The sequence below is a fragment of the Thalia democratica genome, chromosome 2, assembly GCF_965202585.1.
Source record: "Thalia democratica chromosome 2, ktThaDemo2.hap1.1, whole genome shotgun sequence".
Lineage (NCBI taxonomy): Eukaryota > Metazoa > Chordata > Thaliacea > Salpida > Salpidae > Thalia > Thalia democratica.
Genome location: NC_139166.1, coordinates 76,907,044 through 76,920,892, shown reverse-complemented (window position 1 = coordinate 76,920,892; position 13,849 = coordinate 76,907,044).

The following is a 13,849-nucleotide window of genomic DNA, read 5'->3' as shown; positions in this document are numbered from 1 at the left end:
AAATAACTCAATAAACTTTAAAGATTCCTTATTTTTAATATGTAGACAGAAATTTTCATCATTGGAAATTTATACAAAACTTTGAAAATCCGAAAACTAGTTTTTTAGTTTTATTTAGCTTAAACTTTTTTTTTGTGTATGTGTTGGTCATGGGGTTTGATCTTGCAACATTCAACTCAGAGCAATTTCAAAACTGTCATTAAGACCTTAACCCTGCCAGGCCACAATATATATTTAGAGAAAACTTTCCTTAAAACCCCAGAATTCCCACCTGATCAAATCAGAAAACTGCTTACGGACTAAGGGTAACAGTAAAAGAAAAAATATTAACAAAAAAAAAAATTTTTAAGTGGGAATTGTGAGTATACTGTTAAAAATATAGTTAAAAAGAAAAAATTAACAGTTTTGATTTTTTTTTTTTTAAAAACAAAAACTTTTAATAAAAAATTTAAAAAGATTGTTTTTTGATAGAAATTACAGTTTGTTTTCTAAATATTAAAAAATCTAAGGGATACTTTTTTACACACTTAAAGGAGTAACTCTAAGAAAAATTGAAAAAAAAAAGATTGATAATTAATAATGGAGAAAGTAAATTTTAAGTGAAGTAATTTACTTTTGGTGTTTTGGTTTGGGTCTTTTATAAATATCCATTAAATTCACCAAATTTTATTTTGCATACCTTAATAGATACTTTTTTTTTAAGTTTCAAAAACTATCTAATAATTAAAATGAACTTCACAAACAACATAAACTTGTAAAAATAATTTAGACTCCATATCTTTTTACTTTGATGTTTTCAAGAGAAACCTACTTTTTACATCAGGGGTTCAGAAAACTGGGCCTGCAAACATTTATTTTTTTCTGCTAAGGAAAACTTTGAAACTTATATCTGATTTTCTTGAGTTTAAATTGATGAATATTTAAAAAAAAAACATGTTAGTACAATTCATAGGAAACTCTAAACTTATAATATTATTTCATGTTACAAATATTTTGAGTTTAAAGTAAAGATAAAAAATAAATCTACAACTAATTTTCATACTACTCTCTAAGCTTAAATTTTACTCTAATTTTTAAACTTAGTTTATTTTTTGATGACAGACTTTTAATCAAACTACAAGACAGCTGCTGATTTCTAAAAATTTTTCAAGAGAACTGAAATCAGATAAAAAATGTTTTGAAGAATTTAAGTTAATATATATATATATATCAGCGTTGCCACTCTTTAAGTCAAAAAATTTTTCCTTAGTGACCAGAAACTTCCCTGAGTTTTTTTTAAGTCCTAAAATATGTTACTATTTATTCAAAAAATACATTGCTAGTTCTAAGAATGTTGTAAAACTAGCTGCAAGGCTAAAAAATTTCTAAATTATCACTTAAAAATAAATAAAATAAACTTTTTTGAACAAAATATTTAAACTGGATTAAGTAAATCTCATTCTAGATCTAAAAAAAAAATTCCTGAGATTTTTTAAAAAATCTTAAAATTTCCTGAAATTTTTAGAAAAAACAAAACTGCCCTGAGTTTCCTTGAGTTAAAAAAAAAAGAATCAAAATTCCTTAAGTTTCCTTGAGTCTCCCTGAGTTTCCCTAAGATTTTCTGTAACTTGAAAATTCCCTGAGTTTCCCTAAATTCCCTGAGTGTGTGGCAACCCTGATATAAGTAAACATTATCGTAAACAATTTATCTAAAAACTATCTTAATAATTCTGTCTAAAATCAACTATCTGTTCTATTAAAACTTTATACCTAATTTTGTATAATTTTATTGCTGTACTCACAAGTTTGCTTTTCATTAAATAAAACTTAGCAGAAGAGGCGTATTAAACTCAGAAACAGCTGTCCCAAGCAGTTTATTTTGTGTATTTTAGTTCTATATATATATATATATATATAGAAATAACATACACAAAATAAACTATTATATATATATATATATATATATAATTTATTAAAATGACAATTTAAAAAATACTGAAACATATGTTTCATAAAGACAAAAAAGATTGTCTTTAATCTTCAGCCAGTATAAATTTAAAATAAAAAGCACTTTGGTGAACGAAGATGCAAAAGTTTACAAAAAAACAAATACAATATGACGTAAGAACCAATTCTATATAGATTATATATATATATATGTATACTTTCTTTCATTTATTAGTAACAGGTTTTTTTTTTCTTTGTGGTAAAAACTAGCCAGTGTTTTATAAGAAAAAATTAAATACATTAATATATGCTAAAAACTAAAAATAATTCTGTATACCAAGCCTAAATTCAGATATAACAATTATGGACATAAATTTTTCCCTAAATAATTATTCAAAAAAGTCTGATTGTTATGTTTATTTATCTATTTTTATTTAAGTTGAACTAATTGATAATATAAAACATAATAACATCCAAGGTAGTTTTAACTGCTCCGTACAATATTAACTTCATATATTTTGGCTCCTAGTATTTAATCTCCCTTATTCAAAGATAGATGTTGTGCAAAAGGAAAAAGTCATGCAATAAATTTAAATTTTACCTGCCCCTTGAATGTTATCAGTTATGTACTTAAATAATTAAGTAAGAAAAGAAGCTATCTGTTTTAGTTGCTTTTAATTTGGTTAACAAGTTAAAAATACCAACATTAAAAGTTAAAGTTTGGAAAAACTCCAAGCAATAAAACTGCCACTAATGTTGACCCAAATATTATTTTTTGAAATATGATTAAACATTTACTTTAAACTAAATTGTACATTTGTGACAAAAAATATATACTCTTATACTTATTTATTTTTTGTTTTTAGAAGTTTTTATTACAAAAACAACTATTAAACAGCTATTAAGTTAAAAAAGAAATACATCAACATTTAAAAGAGCACATTTCTTGGCAGAAAACCCATAGACGTTTTATATTGTGTTCTATTTTTATAACAAAACGAAGGCTACTTTTTCCAGCTACACCTTTAACCAACAGAACAGTTTTGTCTGCTTTTTGTTTGTTTTCTTTTCTCTTGAACAAAACTTTCTTGTTTTCTTTCCTTTGTGATGTAGGTGGCGCTGTTTATTTTACTCACAAATGTTTAAGACACTACAGAGCGCTGTTTACAAAATCGATTTAATAAAAAAATAAAGATATTTTTATTCAGAGGGCTCGGAAATACTCTTTAATAATAAAAAAGAAAAGAATATTTAATTTTAAATTAATAATTTGACTTAAAAAGTTGATGTTTTACAATTTGAAGTAAGACAATACTTTAAAGAAAGATAACGGTGCCATGATAAATAGTAGTTAGGTTATCATTACAATCAGTTTTTACTCATTTATTTAAGTTTTAACACAATAGTTTTTATTTAACGTAAACTAAACAGAGTCATTTATTTCAGAGACTTTTTTACCATTTAGGATACTTTATATTAAAAAAATTAACTAATAATTTATATTTTTTTTATGTTTAAAAGTATCTTAAGACTTAAAGTTACACACTTCGATATTGTACTTGTGTAGGTATTAAAATTAACTAAGAAAGAACTGTTTTTTTTAGGGTAATTAAAAATTATATGTAACACATAATGTGTGGCACATTATTTAGTTGTTTAATTAATTTAATTTTATTATTTTTAGATTTAAAACTTGCTCTACTTTGTCAATCAAAACAATAAAACTACAAAACATAAATATTAAATTAATTAGAATAGTTTTTTGGTATTAAATGTAAAAAATACACAATATGTTCTAAACATTTTCTACTATTAAGTTTATCATTTTAAGTACTATTTTTTTGATTTCTAGTTAAAAAATATTACAGCTTGTATAACTGTAAAATAACTCTAAAAACAAACAAGAAACTTTTACAACTAAAGTCAGAAGACAATAGATTATTATAAAACATTATTATCTACGTAATAAGTCTTTTAAGGTGTATTAAGAGTTTTTCATTGCAGTAACTATAAAAAATATAAACTATAACGTAAAAATAAATAAGTTGAAGGGTATTGTTATTAATAAATAAAGTCAATTAAATTTTTTGTCAAAATAGTTTTAACATACACCAAACTATTTTATTTAGCATTGCAACAAAATCTACTTAGTATTTTGAGCATACATAAAAACATTAAACGTATGCTATTCAAAAAATATTGTATAATTTTATATTTATTCTCGATAGTTTAAGTATATATTACGATTTAATGTAAACTACATTTATAAAAGTGTCTTTAAAGCTTTTATAACTACATAACCGCAAAGAAAACATTTGTTTTATTACAAAACTTAAAATTAATTTTACATGTTTTATTATTACAACTAAGCATAACTTCACAACTATTTAAACTAAAAAATTGTTAATTTTAAGGTTCTATAATTTTTTTTTAATTATTACTTAATAACTATTACACAGCTATTCTTTTTAATTTATATTCAGAGAAAATATCAACAGTTCAATTAGACTTTTATGATAAACTTTTTTTATAATAAACTTACTTACTAAAAAGAATTAAAATAAATTTAGTAGTCTAAATTTTGCTTACTTGAAGAAATTCTATTGCTTATTTATATTATCTTATTGCCCAACAGCTTAAAAACTTAAATATTTTTTGAATTTTTCGTTTTTTATTTATTTAATTCAGCATAAAAATTTAATTCTAGAATGTAATTTTTTATTGACTTTTGTAATTCAAAGTTTTTTTAAACTTTGTTGGAAGATCCAGTAAAAAAATAGCATAAACGCTAATATACCATTATTGCTAACCGTATCTATAAATAAGTAAATACAAGATAATATTTCATCTTCATCTTTAAAGGGTTATCTTGATTTAGTTTTAAAATAAACAACGAAAACTATGTACAATTTATTACTTTCATGAACAAAAACTACAAAATAAAGCGCAACGCTCGAGTCTTTTACACAAAAATCTTATACGAACTTCAACATCGATAAAAATGGAAAAGACGATACTTCTTAGCGTATGAATTCTATCAATATTGTTTCTTATCGTTTTTTAGTTCCCGTCTGCGGCATCGCAGTCTCACGTAAGCTGTTTTATATCGTTCTATAGTTAACCTCTGCGGCCTCTTAGTCGCATTCAATTACATTATATCGTACTGCCATTCACGTCTCCTGCCACGAAGTCTCACGTGAAAAGCTGCAACTATTTCCAAAAAGGTAGAGTCGCCCCGTTAAAGCGGCCTATGTCCGCTCCGTAGGGTAGTTAAATATAATAAGCTGTTTATCGATGTGTTTGATCGTTTATATATATTTTTATTCTCTATTTTTCAAGTAGCTTGACATGTTGACAGTTGCAGGTGACACGACATGCGTTTAATAGCTGTTTACACCTGGCTTGCATACGGCGCTTAATAAATACAAAACCGTATTTTTACCTTTCTCAATCAAAAATTATGAATAAAGTTTAAAATATAAATTACAAAAACTGTTGTTACTATTTATTTAAAACTCTTGTTTCAAAAAGAGTTCTAATTGAAAAAGTTTTTAAACACAATTTTGCTGCATGCATCGATATATAGACGATTGAAGTAAAAGGACTATAATTTCACATAAATGTCCAACAAAACCTTTCGTACATAACTTATCTAGTTGAACTATAATAATAAAACATTGTACAATTACGTCTTGATTTTTTTTTAGGGTCTGCTTGAAAGCAGAGAATTAAGAACAATAACTTTAATAATCATTAAAAATGTCATGCTTATAAATTATGGAATCTTTTCTACCAAACTATAAAATTTTCAATTTTATTACAAATAATTAATTGTAGGTAGTTTAAAATAGAAAAAAAAACATAAAAAACATCTAAAACTAGAAAGTTATGCTATTATAAGAAGAATTTTTATGTGAAGCAAGTAATTAACAATTGTGTAGTAGTAAACTAGCAAAGTGTCAAATGCAATAGTATTTTTAACAGTAAAAATTTAAATTCCATAGGTTCAGTTAGGTAAAGTAAATATAACTTAATTTTTTTTTAACAACATTAATTATTAGGCTTAGAGAAATTTCTATATGAATTATTAAAGAATAACTTAATGTTTTGTGAGCAAAAAATTGAAAATGTTTTATTATTGAAAATAATTACTTCTTTATTTTATAAAATTGTCTTATATGTTTTATAAAACATATTTAGTTTATTAGACATTATCTAAGTTTCGTGATTAATTGTGATAAGTGTTTTTAATTTTTTTTTATAAACAATTTTTAAGTTAATTTTATAACTTATGAAAGTTTTTGAACATGTACAGTTGAAATTTATTTTGTCTGTTTTTACTTTTAAGTGAGATTTATTAACAGTTTTTTCATTATCTACTTAAGTAGTATTTTTAATTTCATTAAAAGACTAAGTTGTATATTAATAAGTGTGATTTATATAACCTTATTTTCTTAAATGTATTAGGTATTTTTTAGAACTAGTTTAGTAACTAGTTATAGTAACTGAGTAATTTACATATTAAAAAGTATAAGAAAGTACTAATTATTTTTACTTTTTGTAGTTATAAGGACTTAGATCTGTCGATTTTATTAGTATAGGTTATTTAAGTTAATTTAAGTTATTTAGTGTGAAATATCACTATGTCATAACTAAAAAACATAAGTTGTTATTTTACACATTTATGAATATTTATTTAAATATTCATTTATTAAGGAAAAGCATTAAGCCGGTACTAAATTCTGTTATTTTATAATAAAAAAGTTATAAGTAGGTATCTTTATAAACTAGAAATAATAAAAATAACTTCCCATATGCAACAAAAAATCAGTAATATAATGAAACGCACCTTTCCAAATATTCAGAAATTAAGCTTTTTTGATAAAGGCTCCTAAACCTAAAGTTTTTGTCGTTAGTCGAATTTATTAACGTTTAAGGTATTAGGAAAACTGCTGTTAAGCAAATTTACAGTAACTATTTTGGATTTATATGTATTAAATATTAGTTGTTTACTGACATGAAATATTTATATTAATACATAAGTTTTATTAAACTATCACTATTTTTAGTTTTTTAATTTTAGAAACTTAATAATATCATAAAGCTATATTTTAATTTAAAATGCTTTCAAATGTACGACTAAAAAAAATTAAATTAAATTTCTTTTGGTTTTATTTAAAGTATAATCAGCACAAACGTTTAAGTATGTGTCGGAATATAGTTTAGTTTACTTATGTAATTGTAAAAATAAAAGATGTGCAGATATATTTTAAAGTTAAGTAGTTAGTAATTTGTTCTATATGTTTGCATCTTTTTTTGGAGAACTAACTTTTTTGCTGAGCACTAACTTTTAAGATTTTATGTATACCATAATTTATAATTTACTTATTCAAGTTCTACTTAAATTTTTTTAATCAATTACTGCATAAGTAACTAACTTAATTTAAATTACTTGAATTCAAAAATTTACGAAAACTGATTCATAAAGATGGAAAGACTAAGTAAATAATAATTAAAATACTAAAAAAAATCATTCAGATTTACACAAACACTAGCTAAGAAAACATAACAGATATATTTCTTGTACATTTTGGAATTATTATTTGGAAATATTTTGAATATATTTTGTAATTTTGTAGGCTAAAAACAGCCTTTTACAGTCGATTATAAACAATTAAGCTACAGCACAAACCGTTTTGTTGATTATTAACTAAAAATGATGTTTAGAAACCTTTAGTTTGGTTTTATTAAAATTTGAGACTCAGAATTAAAGTTTTAAAAACATTTTAATTACATAGTTATAAAAAAAAAGAATAAAAGTAATAGAATGTGATTAACTTTACATAAATACCAAAATTACAAGTTTCCATCTTTATTTTGTTTAAAAGCAACAAAAATCATTCAGATTGACACAAACACTAGCTAAAAAACATAACATTTAAATTTCTTGTACATTTTGGAATTATTATTTGGAAATATTTTGAATATATTTTGCAATTTTGTAGGCTAAAAACAGCATTTTACAGTCGATTATAAATAGTGATGTACCGGACTCACTATCCGGGTCCGGGTCCGGCCGGATATTGCCACTTTTGTCTGATATCCGGATCCGGCCGGATTCTAATTTGAAAAAAAGTCCGGATCCGGTTCCGGCCGGACTCTAATTTGAAAAAAAAGTCCGGATCCGGTTCCGGCCGGATTCTAATTTGAAAAAAAAGTCCGGATCCGGGTCCGGCCCGATCCTAACAGAGATCCGGCCGGACCCGGATCTTGTTAGTATAAAAGAGCATACTGAAAAGTATTTTTTCAAAAACAAACCCTGTGTAAATTGATAAGAGTCATTTTTGTCAGTTAAAATTAAACACCTACCGTGATTGGCTCATTTTGTACACGTGACTAATTTACATTTGTATACATTTAAACTATGAAATAAACATTTCAGAAATGCAACTCTTTATATATGTTGTAAAATTGAAAACTTTGGAATGAATACTTGCATTATTTATTGTTTAAATTTGAGCTCAGAGAATATTTAGAGTAAATACGGCTGAATGTACGAGCTAATGAGAATCATATGACGAAATGTTTCAAACTATATACTGATGCAACAAAACATCAGAACATGACAGGCAGATTATATGTAAGCAGTTAGTTAGTTTGGTTTGCAGCTTGAAGCAACAAAATATCTTGAACTTTTTTGTGAATGCTTATTGTAAGTAGTGTTTTGTTTTAAAAGTGAATATTTCAACTGGTGTTTAATTGTATAGATATTTAAGCCAGGTTTATAGTTTAATAGTTAATTAAAAATTTTACAGTTTCTTGTTTACTAAAAGTTTTATTTAATTTTTAGTTTATTGTTTTAAGTCTTTTGATATAGATTTAAATAGCTTCCAGTTTTTAAAGTGTTACCAAATTAATTAATAGTTTTGTATATGCTAGTATTTCTTGTTGTGTTTTATATAAAAGATTCATCACTCAAAACTGTCGTGTCTGATTATAGAAAATAGTCTCAGTTAGAATTTAGAATTCTTTAGATATTAATTAAATAAGGTAGGATTTAGTTATGATGGGTAGTACTAATAAGTTAAGTGTACCACAATCAGTCCACAACTTTACTACCAAATTGTCAACCTTTGCTAGCTGTTCTACTGATTATTAGGTTAAAGTATTTTTTTCAGTTTTTAAAAACCTCATTCTGACTCAGGCTGGTTTATACTCACTCTATCTAGTTTTGTTGACTTAAACAGTGGCAACACTGCTAGTTTGAAAATTTTTGGGAATTTTAGAAAATCTTGGACTGCCTAAGGCTAGTTTAGTCTTTTATAAAACTCAGGCTAGTTTTCTTTTAGATTTTGAATGAGTTTGAGCTGATCCAGTTTTCAATATTTTTTAATTTTCTAGTGTATTTTGTTGAAGAACTTGATTTCAGATTTTTAATTGTAAATAACACCTAAATTTGTAAACCTTGTGGCTAGCTGTTCTACTTATTATTAGATTAAAGTTCTTTTTTTTTCAGTTTTTAAAAACCTCATTCTGACTCAGGCTAGTTTATAGTCTAGTGATGTACCCGGACTCACTATCCGGGTCCGGCCGGATATTGCCATTTTTGTCTGATATCCGGATCCGGCCGGATTCTAATTTGAAAAAAAAAGTCCGGATCCGGTTCCGGCCGGATTCTAGTTTGAAAAAAAAGTCCGGATCCGGTTCCGGCCGGATTCTAATTAAAAAAAAAAGTCCGGATCCGGGTCCGGTACATCACTAATTATAAACAATTAAGCTACAGCACAGACCGTTTAGGTGATTATTAACTAAAAATAATGTTTAGAAACCTTAAGTTTATTTTTTTTTTAATTTTATACTCAGAATTAAATTTTTAAACACATTTTAATTACATTGTTATAAAAAAAAAAGTATAAAAGTAATAAATTGTAATTAAGTCTATAACTTTACATTAATACCAAAATTTACAAGTTTCCATCTTTATTTTGTTTAAAAGCATAAAAGAGGCCAAAAAGGTGTTTTAAATTATACATAAGGTTTATAACTGAAGACGAAAAAAATAAATTCAAAGTATACTAAAACTTATTAAAGTTATTTCTATATCTTGATTCTTAAAGTATCAAAAAATTTAAATATGGTAAAATTTAAACACTTTTATGTAAAATGTTAACTATATTAGTTTTTAGTTTAACATTTTGTTTCTATAATAAAAAGCTTAATTTTAAAGATGTTGTTATTTTAGTTCTAACTCAAGTTTTAATTTTAAATCTAAAATCTTAATAAAAATCTCAAACAGATTTATATAACAAGTATATACCACTAGTTATAATCTAGAAAATATGTTAATATTAATTATTAAGAACTTGTATCAACATAGAACAAAAAAGTACCATAATGTTTTATAAGCTTATAAACATTGAAGCAAATAAAATGTAACATTACCTGCTAAATGATTCGTTAAACGTGTCATAAATAATTGTTACTGCACAAAACTAACAGAACTCATTATTAAAGTTTTCTATAATTTAATATAGTGTAAACATAGGTGTTTTAATTTTGTTCAAGCTCAATATTGTTATTTAGACTATTTTTCTTGCGTTTGAGCTATCTATTGATTCAAATTTATATGTTAGAAAATATTTTGGTATAAAATTATTTAAAGATTAAAAATTGTTTTTAAATTAATTATTTGTATAGGATTCTAATCCAGCTAATCATTTAAAAAATATTTTATTTAAACACCATTAAACATACCAAGTATAGTAAAAATTAAGTTCATAACAAAAGTTTATCAAAATTATTTAAAAATAGCACAATTCTATTATTGTAAAAGTATACCTACTAGAGAGAATTATAAAAATCCTCGCTATGAAATATTTTGAATTTAACTAAAAAAGGCTTAAATCAGTAAAAAATCGTTTTATAGAATAAAGATAAATTTAAATTTAAATAAAAATTTATGAAAACATACAAGCTTTCTAAAAAAGTAAAATCAATAGATAAAATTTTAAATACAAAAATTTTTGTAGTAAATGTTTCAAATAATTTTAAAGCATTTTTGATTAAAAGTTTTTTTATCAAGTTTTATTTAAATTTAATCTACAAACCAAGTATGTAATATCATCAGCACTGTATTAAGTGAGACTTTACTAAATAATTAAATGCACTAAGTAAATGACTGAATTATAACTACAATTATCGGAAAAGTAGCTTAAGATTTAAATGAGAATCTAAAGCAAGAGATGTTCAAACAGTTAAGAACAAAAACTACCTGTTTTTTGTTAGATATTTGTTAGTTAATAACATTCTGTTTTACTATAACTTCCTTGTATTTAGTTCTTTTAAACGCGCTGTATTTATGTTTTTATTTAATTATTTTGATTTTAAATTTAAATAATTAAAGTAAAAATTTAAAAAGTTAACCTAGGAACTAAACTTCTAAAGTTTTCTAATACGTAATTAAAACATAAAAAAAGATATCGTTTTAGCATTTAAATCAATATATTTTTTGACGTTTTCAATTTTACGAAGTTTTTAAGTCTACACTATTAGTTTCGAACAAAGTAATTTACTACACTGGGAATTTTTAGCTGTTTAATATTTAAGAAATCTTCAAGCAAATAAATAGTAAAAGGAAAAAAATATCACTAATAACATACATAAACAGATGTTTAGTAAACTATAAAAACATTTACTACCTAGAAGTTAAGTATTAACAAATTGGTAAAAGTGTAAAAGCTTGTAATGTATATGAATACATTTTTAGTAATGATGTAATAAAATAATTTTCTGTATCTTAAACTTATACATAAAAAAGTTTAATTTAAGAAGTTAAGTACCAAAATTGAATAAAAAATTTAAAAATTATGTTAAAATCCTCAAAAGTTTAGAAATCATACTATTTCAAAACTTAATTCTACCTAATATGTATTTGTTAGAAAAAATAGTGTAACTTAAAAAAAAGTATGTTTATGAACATACGGCAGTTATTTTATTCAAATGTTTTAATGTTTTGCTTTTTTTAGTAAAAGTACTAACTAAATAGGAAAGTTAAGTTTGATTAGAAACAAAAATCTTCTAAATATAATGTTTTTTTTTGTAAACCACTGTGTATAAGTATGACATATAATTGTAATTAAAAAAAACTCAGATAATTAAGACAGTTAAGTAAAAGAATTGATTATATACAAACTAAATAAGTTTTTAGCAATCATATATTGATTTAAATGACAACTAAAAACTATTTTATTCTCTTGCTTATAAATATTTAGAGGAACATTTATTTTGTTACTTATGTTACTAAACTTATCTTTTTATTAAAAGTTATTAGTATGATTGTATATTTTAGTTGCTAGAGTCATTAATTAAACAAAATTTTTATTAATTTTTTGCGAAATGCTTACAATTAACTTTCTATTGACTTTTTTTTATGTTTTAGGTAGATGAAAAAATAAATTATTTTAACATTATAGTGGTAATACTAACAGCTATAGTTTAATATGTAAAATTAGAATAATTTACATTATTTTTAGGCTACTTCAGTAATAAAATTGCTGCATACAATACAAATACTAAAAAAATAAGACAAAAAGAAACTTATTTGTATGAGATCAATTTATTTTTTACTGTTGGTGAATTTATGATTTTCCACAAACTTTAAAATAAATACAATTAAAAATTATTTTAAGGCAAGACGCTGTTAAGTCAAAAAATAAGTTAAACGTTTTTTTAAAAGTTTTATTAACGTATATAACTTTAGTTTTTAAAAACCTAAAGTTATATACGTTAATAAAAGTATTTATGCTATAAAATTATAAAATTTACAACTTATAACACATTTTTTAAATATAATTCAAAGTAAACTATAAAGAAGCAAAGTCAGTAACTCAGTCAAATAATTAACACTGTACAAAATTGTTAAAAAATTTAAAAAAAAAAACTCTCAAATACTAACACTATAATTAACTAACATTGTTATATGCAGTTTCATATTTTATTTTTGCTTGAAAAGGTCGCAATCTCTTGCCACCGAAACCGGTCGCGAATAAAATATACAATTTGCATAAATCTATTTGAAAAAAAACTCTATAAACGCACTGATAGATGATAAAACATCGCATTGATTAATAAAAATCGAAAGGCGTTTCATTAACGACTCTATAATATGTAAATTTAGTTAAATTTACATACAATAAAAAGTTTATAAAATATTATGGTGTCGAACGATATTTTAAAACAAATAATATATTAAAAACAAGAGTTTAAATTAGTTTGTATTACTTTTTTAAAATACTGAAGTTTCAAAACTTTGTAAATATACTATTTAACTTTACAGCAATACTATACAAAATGTAAAAATAAAATAGTTGATAAAATAGTAAAATAGTAAGATTTTAATTTTTTAAAGATATTTAAAACCTAATTAATTCCTTCTTTAATACTAAAAGGATACATAATGTATAAACATATGGAAACTTTTTAATTTAAAAGAAATTACAATTAGTTGACAAACAAACTTGACAATTAAATTAGAAAAGAGATAATTAGCTGCATAATGAATCGCAAAACTAATTGAAAACAGTATCTTTTACTTCATCAAGTATATAAACTATTTTTAAAACATGAAAAAATTGTTATTTTGTTATAATAAAATATTTTTGTACAGTTTATTACAGTACAAACTTCAAATTTTTTTTACATTTTTTCTATAATAAATTGTGTGTAAATAAAACAGTCTTTTTTTTGGTCGACTTGGTTAGAACACATTAAAAATAAATAAATCTTTATTAACTAAGTTATCTAGTCTGTAAATAAATTTAAGAACGAAATGTTTATTACTATAAAAATCTGAAGTAAATTGACACTCAAGTGGAAGAAAATAATATATAAGTAAAAAACTTCAATTTAAATAAATTAGAAAATT